Below are 6,536 nucleotides of genomic sequence, written 5' to 3'. Positions count from 1 at the left end.
GCAAATTAGGGATGGTCTTCCTAGGTATGCCCTATCTTCGCAAGACTATCGTCCTTTGCGGAAGCTTGACACGCTTAGTTCGCTGAGCTATAGAACATCTTTGGCCAAACTCAAACACAATCAACTAGAAGAGATAGAACAATCAAATTAATAAAATAAGCATGGTTCATCTACATCCCAAAGAAAAGGAACTAACTACTCATTATCACAAAGTTCATAAGAAAAATAAAGATGAAACATAGGGGGAGAGAGAGAGAGATGTGGTCTTCTTCTTCAGCAATGAGAGAGATCAGGGCCGCATTCGTCGTCTTCCTTTCTGTGGTTGGCTTCTCTTTTATGTCTCCCGCACACAATGAATCCCCTCTCTTTACCCATCGATTTGACCTTTATTCTTTTGAAATTTGGAAAAACTCAAAAATGGAAAGTTGTAGATATTTTCAATATCGTTCCATAACATCTTGAATCATCGAAATCCAAGCTCATACGAGAGAGATATGCCCAAAATACTGAAGGTAGGTCTGTTTACCCTATTTTCAGATTTATTACCAATTTTGTTCCTTAGACCTCCACCTATTTCCAATTTGGCTAAGATCTCACTTTTCATGATTTCTTGAGCAGCAAGATTGAATGCCATGATTTCTTGAGCAGCAAGATTGAATGCTATGATTTAAAATCCACCAATATCTAATATATTTGCCAACTTTACTCCATATTATCTCTAATATCCAAAATCTCATTATTCCTGAAAAATACACAAAAATACTCAATTAGCTCTCTTTAATTAAATAAGTATCGGGAATTAAATCAAATAAATAATGGTAAATGCATGCTTATCATTTATGAAAAGAAAGAGAGTAAGAGGTGAGTGGAGAAGTAGTTTATGAAAAGAAAGAGAGTAAGTGGGAGAGGAAGGCTTAGTGTAAGGAAGAGAGTGAGATAGAAGTAAGTGGAGAATGGTTGTGCGTAGAAGAGGAGAGAGTTAGTGGGTTTTTAGAGATAAAGGGCTGAGATTTAATCTAATGAAATGGTTGAGCCATAGAAATCCAATAGAATTCAAAAATAGAAAAAAACGAAGAAGTTAACTCCTATCTCTATTCTGCTCTCTGTCTCTACTTCGTCCCCTTGCTCATTCTTCTCCTGCTTTTGTCTCTTCAAGAAGGGAAAGCAAAGCAAGTATAAAAACAGTTTTACAATGGTAGCACCTCACGAGGAGCTCGAATACTTGTCAAGTAATCTTCTATGCAAGCTGTCTCGATCCAGATGATGTGAACCTCACAAACGGTTGCAAACAAGCCATTGAGGTGATTATGTCGGTGGTGTATAAGCCTGGTGCCAATATCTTGCTTCCACGACCTGGGTTCCCTTCCTATGAAGCTATTGCTCCTTCCAAACATCTCGAATCCCGACACTATGATCTTCTTTCAGACAGGGGTTGGGAAATCGATCTTGATGCTGTCAAAGCTGTTGTTACCATCTGTTGCCATGATTATCATCAACCCTAGAAATCCCAATGGGATTCTTAAAGAAACCAAGATTTTGGACAGCATCACTACCTCTCTCAATGTCTGCGGCAACCCTACAACTTTCATTCAGGGGTCAATTCCCAAGATTCTTGATTTTTCCTCTCCAAACTCATCCTCAAGGTATGAAATCTCTTCCCCCTTCTCTAATCTACTCCTAATTACTCTTACTCTTGCTACTGAGGTTAGGAAGAAGGTGCTGCAACGTTGCAACCACCTCTTCTACAACCTCTTTTGTTTTGAATAAACCCCTTCGTATCATATTCATGCTATGATTATTATACATAATGTTCTTGCTTCCTTATTATGATTTTCTTCATGACAACATGAATCCTTTGCCTAATCTGATTCTTTAAATAGGGTTGATTATATGTTAGTATGTATCTCTAATCTACTGCCCATCATTCCCTTAATTGAATTCCTAAGTTCTCTTGCAATTGCAATTGATTTCATTGAAGAACATGGGTCTTGCAAGTTGAACCTAGGGTTTCAAATTAGGGGTTTTCAATTTGACCATTGGATCATGTTAATTCTTTCTATGTAGTCTCTTGCTACTGTTCCTAGCATCCCCTCCAAGTTTAGGATCGATTCGAGCCCCGGAAGACCGATTTCAGACCAAAAACCCCAAAATCCACTATGCAGCCCCGAGACTGTCTTGGTCGATCCTCTTGGTCGACACCATCAACCAAGACCATCAACCAAGACCATCAACCAAGAACATCAACCAAGACTAGCAACCAAGACCATCAACCAAGACCAGCAACCAAGACCAGCAACCAAGACCATCAACCAAGACCATCAACCAAGACCATCAACCAAGCAGGTGTTGAACTGTATTCTTGTCCGATTTGACCCGTTCGACCTCCGATTTATCGGTTTCTTTTCTAATCTTTCGTTTATGTTTGTCTAGGGTCTTAATACCATCTTTGGATCATTCTTTTGAGATTATTGGATTATCATCATCGCGACTTAAGGTAAGGACGGTTATACCCATATGACATAGACTATGTGAATATTACACTGATATTGGCAACTTAGTAGGCTTAACTTATTAGTTGATTCTAGACATCATATGACTTCTGTAGTTACCTTATGACAGTAGCACCATTCTTAATTACTCTATTTATACTTGTCATTTACTTATACACTTGATCATGTGATGTTATGACGTATTTCTCAATATGATGATGTATCATCAATATATGGTATGATGGAAATGAGCATGTGCTTGCTTAGGTATAATTTGGGATTGGGGAGTGTCCTATTGACACTTCTATCCTTGGACATCGGAGGGAATAGTATGGGATGTTTTCCGAAGATGCCCATCGACACTTTCCTAGATTATTGGATGACATACATAGGACTGTCTAGTGGTGTGGCTAAGATGTCCTTGTCGTGTCAGACCCGAATCGGAAGGGTATTGAGACCGAACGACTCGTGGTAGCAGTGGGGATTTGTGGGCACTCAAGACCGGTGAAATGATCCGTGAGAGGTCATGAACCACATTGTGGGAGCCATTTATTGGTAGGGTTGCAAATGGCTAGACTTGGGCTCACAGGCACTCAAGACCGGTGAAATGATCCGTGAGGGGACGTGAGAGCTTCCCGTCTACTATTTGTGGATGACCAATAGGGTTGATGAGTCCGTAGTCTGAGAGGGAATACGCTGACTCTAGTGTGAAGGATACCGAAAAGGATCCAAGATATCTTAAATGGTTGAGGAGGAATGGAAGTATCCGGATCTGACTTGATACGACTGAGTAGATGACTTGCATTGGGCTAGGCTTTACCGTGACATGCAGCAATACTTATACCAAATGGTGATGTGAGAGAGTGGTGACCAAATCCCCAGCCAAGGAATGTCCGAGAGGGATGCAGGACATTACCAACCGGCTGCCCAAGATATCTTAAATGGTTGAGGGAACCCAAGATATCTTAAATGGTTGACAGTGTGAGCGGACCTACCCAAAGAAGTATGGTGCTATGACTTAAAGCATGTCTACCATAGAGACTAGCATATATAGAGTTAGAATCATAATTGCATCATGTGTTTCATATCATATTGCATCATGCTATGCTTTGTATCATGTATCTGTGTTATTATGGAATAACTGCCTTGCTGAGTTCTTTTGAACTCACTCCTTTTTGCAACATCTTTTGTTAGACTTTTCTGCAGGTATTACTACTATTGATTATGATGGTCAACACTATAAAGACCAAATTGATGACTCTTACACTACTGATTTGGTGATTACATTGGTGAAGACTATCAGTACGAGACTGATATTTGTCAGGAGCAGATTCATCCTTGTCTAGTTTCATATGATTATGTTTTGAGGAAATATTGTATAAGTTAGAAGAAACTGTAATTTAGTTGCTTACCTTTTTCTTTCATTTCTTTTGAGGTCCGGTTGTAACCTTTACTTTATTTCGATCTACCTTCCGTTGTTGTTGTAGAGTGGATTTCCGCCTCATTCCACATTTTGACTATTTATTCTATTGGTATCATTTCCGCACTCTGATGTTCTTTTATGATCCTTCTGAGATCCTTTCTTGACTTGTATTATTAAATTATTTGAATACAAAGATTTGTTATTGCTTTTTTATTATATTATTATGCTAAGTGGATATGATCGTTCCTAAACTTGATCTTTTGGGTTGTGGATCACTTCCCAGGGTAACCCAAGATAGGGTACCCCGGGTGGATGTGACACATACTACAGCAAGCACCCGAAAGACTTAGTGCTGATCATACCTATGATGAAAAGCCAGCCGAAATCCTAGATAAGAAGAACAAACAATTGCGGAATCGTATCATTCCTTTGGTGAAGATTCGGTGGAAGAACCATACCCCGGAAGAACCTTCTTGGGAGAAGGAAGAAGACATGAAGGAGAAGTTTCCTCATCTTTTTAGAAGTACAGGTACACTTTCAATTTCGAGGATGAAATTTCTTTTAAAGGGGGGAATGTGAAATCCAGCCCTATCCTAACCCTAACCTTGACCCGAAAACCCTGTTGTTTGTAGGTCCGAAGACCCAAAGTAAAGGAAGAAGCCAACTATGGGCCATCTCAATGGAAGACATGGTGTTTGACCCAGAACCCATGGAAGTTGATGATGATGTTCCATACTTGGAGGCTTGTTCAGAACTAGAAAGGAAACTGCAGCTTGTTGAAGATGAGTCTAGTTGTTGAACTTGAAGTATAGTTAGACATGATTCGAAGGCATTTCTTTATACTAGGTAAGCCATATGTTGTATTGGGAGAAGCTCATTAGGTTTGGACTTGAGTTGGGCCATCAATTCCCTGTGTTTGGAGTTGCTGACTGGCTTGGTCGACTAGGTGGTTGATTGGGCCAATCGACCAACCAATCAACCAACAGAGCCAGAGATCCGAGAAAATCCTTTGTTTAGGGTTTTTCGCTTTCTATTTAAGTGAACTTCGTATTTCTTAGTATCCTCTGCCTCCGAAACTCTTAGAAAACGTGGGAAGACTCTCTCAAAGTTTTCCTTGGTGAATTCGAAGAACTTTTGCAAGATCTCAAGCTTCTCATCTCCGATTCTTCAATCTAAGGTTAGTGATCTCTCTTGTGTCATATAGATCTACTTATTCTATGATCTATTCTTTATGATTGAGACTATGAAGATGATATTGCATTCTCTGTTAGCAACCATCACTTCATTGATCTCCTTCCATTCTCAAGGTTTTATGACATTTACATTGATCTTCATCATGATCCTTGTAAAACCCTCATGAAACCATGATCTCCCTTTTTTATTCAATTTATTAGCATGATTAGATCTATTGTTCATGATAGACTTGTGTATGACGTTTGATTATTTTCTACTAGAATGAGATCTAATCTTCTTTAGTTTTCCTTTGGATTCATAGTATAATTTCATCGAAAACTAGGGATTTTTACCAAATTAGAGAGTCATGATTTCAAATTAGTAAGTAATGTTTTTAATCATTGTTAGTGGCTAATTTATACTACTTTAGTGTTAGAATACAGTTATAAAGGTTTCCTCCATGTTTCGTAGAGTTTCGGATCTTGTAGATTGAATTTCAGATCAAAATTCACATTTTTGCTTCGTACTGACTCAAGTGGTCGACTGGACCAAGCTACCAACCAATCGACCAAGCAAGTCAGTAGCTCTGTTTTTCGCTCGATTTGATTCGTTTGATTTCAATCTTTTAGGCCTCTTTCCTAATGTTGTATCTATGATTGTTTAGGGTTTATTTGCTAAGTTTGGAACCTCTCTCTTTGATCTTTGGATATTCATCAAGCTATTTAAGGTAAGGAGAGTTATTTCCATAATTACATAGATTGCGTGAATCTTAGTTTCTATTTTGGATTCTCTTCGATTCACTACCATAAATATATTTTCTTATTATTCTATTACTGATGCAAGCATGTTGACTACAATAGTATCATGATTCATGTATTCTTTTGATTATGAATACTTATTCTTATCAGTTACATATGCAATTGATCATGTTTATGTGAATCTTTCTATATGATGAGATATTGGTTGTGTATGTGGTGACTGATTTGAGCATGTGAATGATTAGGTATGATTTGGGATTGGGAAGTATCCTTTCGACATTTCTATCCTTAGACATCAGTGGAAATAGTATGGGACGTTTCCAATGATGCCCTTTGACACTTTCCCAAATTATTGATTGTCGTACCTAGGGTTGTCTAGCAGTATTTGGCTAGGATGTCCTCGTTATCTCAGACCCGATTCGGAAGGGTATTGAGACCGAACGACCCGTGGTAGAAATGGGGATCCATGGGTGCTCAAGACCGGTAACCAATCCGTGAGAGGACATGAATCACATTGTGGATACTCGTGAGAGGCCATTTACTGGTAGGGTTGCAAATAGTAGACTTGGGCTCATGGGCGCTCAAGACCGGTAACCAATCCGTGAGGGGACATGAGAGCTTCCCGTCTGTTATTTGTGGATGACCAGTAGGGTTGATGAGTCCGTAGTCAGAGACTATGCTGACTCTAGTGTG

General features: G+C 39.1%; 1 long non-coding RNA gene across 1 annotated transcript; it reads left to right on the top strand.

The window, feature by feature from the left end:
• The first annotated feature begins 1,107 nt into the window (after window positions 1-1,107).
• LOC149029105 (uncharacterized) lies at window positions 1,108-4,063 on the top strand. Its single transcript, XR_016170780.1, has 3 exons — window positions 1,108-1,643; window positions 2,431-2,494; window positions 3,684-4,063. It is a non-coding gene; the product is annotated as an uncharacterized LOC149029105 (long non-coding RNA).
• Window positions 4,064-6,536: the final 2,473 nt, after the last annotated feature.

Source organism: Hakea prostrata, chromosome 1 (genome assembly GCF_041222555.1).
Source record: "Hakea prostrata isolate BN-2017 chromosome 1, UWA_Hpros_2, whole genome shotgun sequence".
Classification (NCBI taxonomy): Eukaryota; Viridiplantae; Streptophyta; class Magnoliopsida; order Proteales; family Proteaceae; genus Hakea; species Hakea prostrata.
Note: the sequence above shows the minus strand (reverse complement) of the source record. Positions and strands in the feature narration are given on the sequence as shown.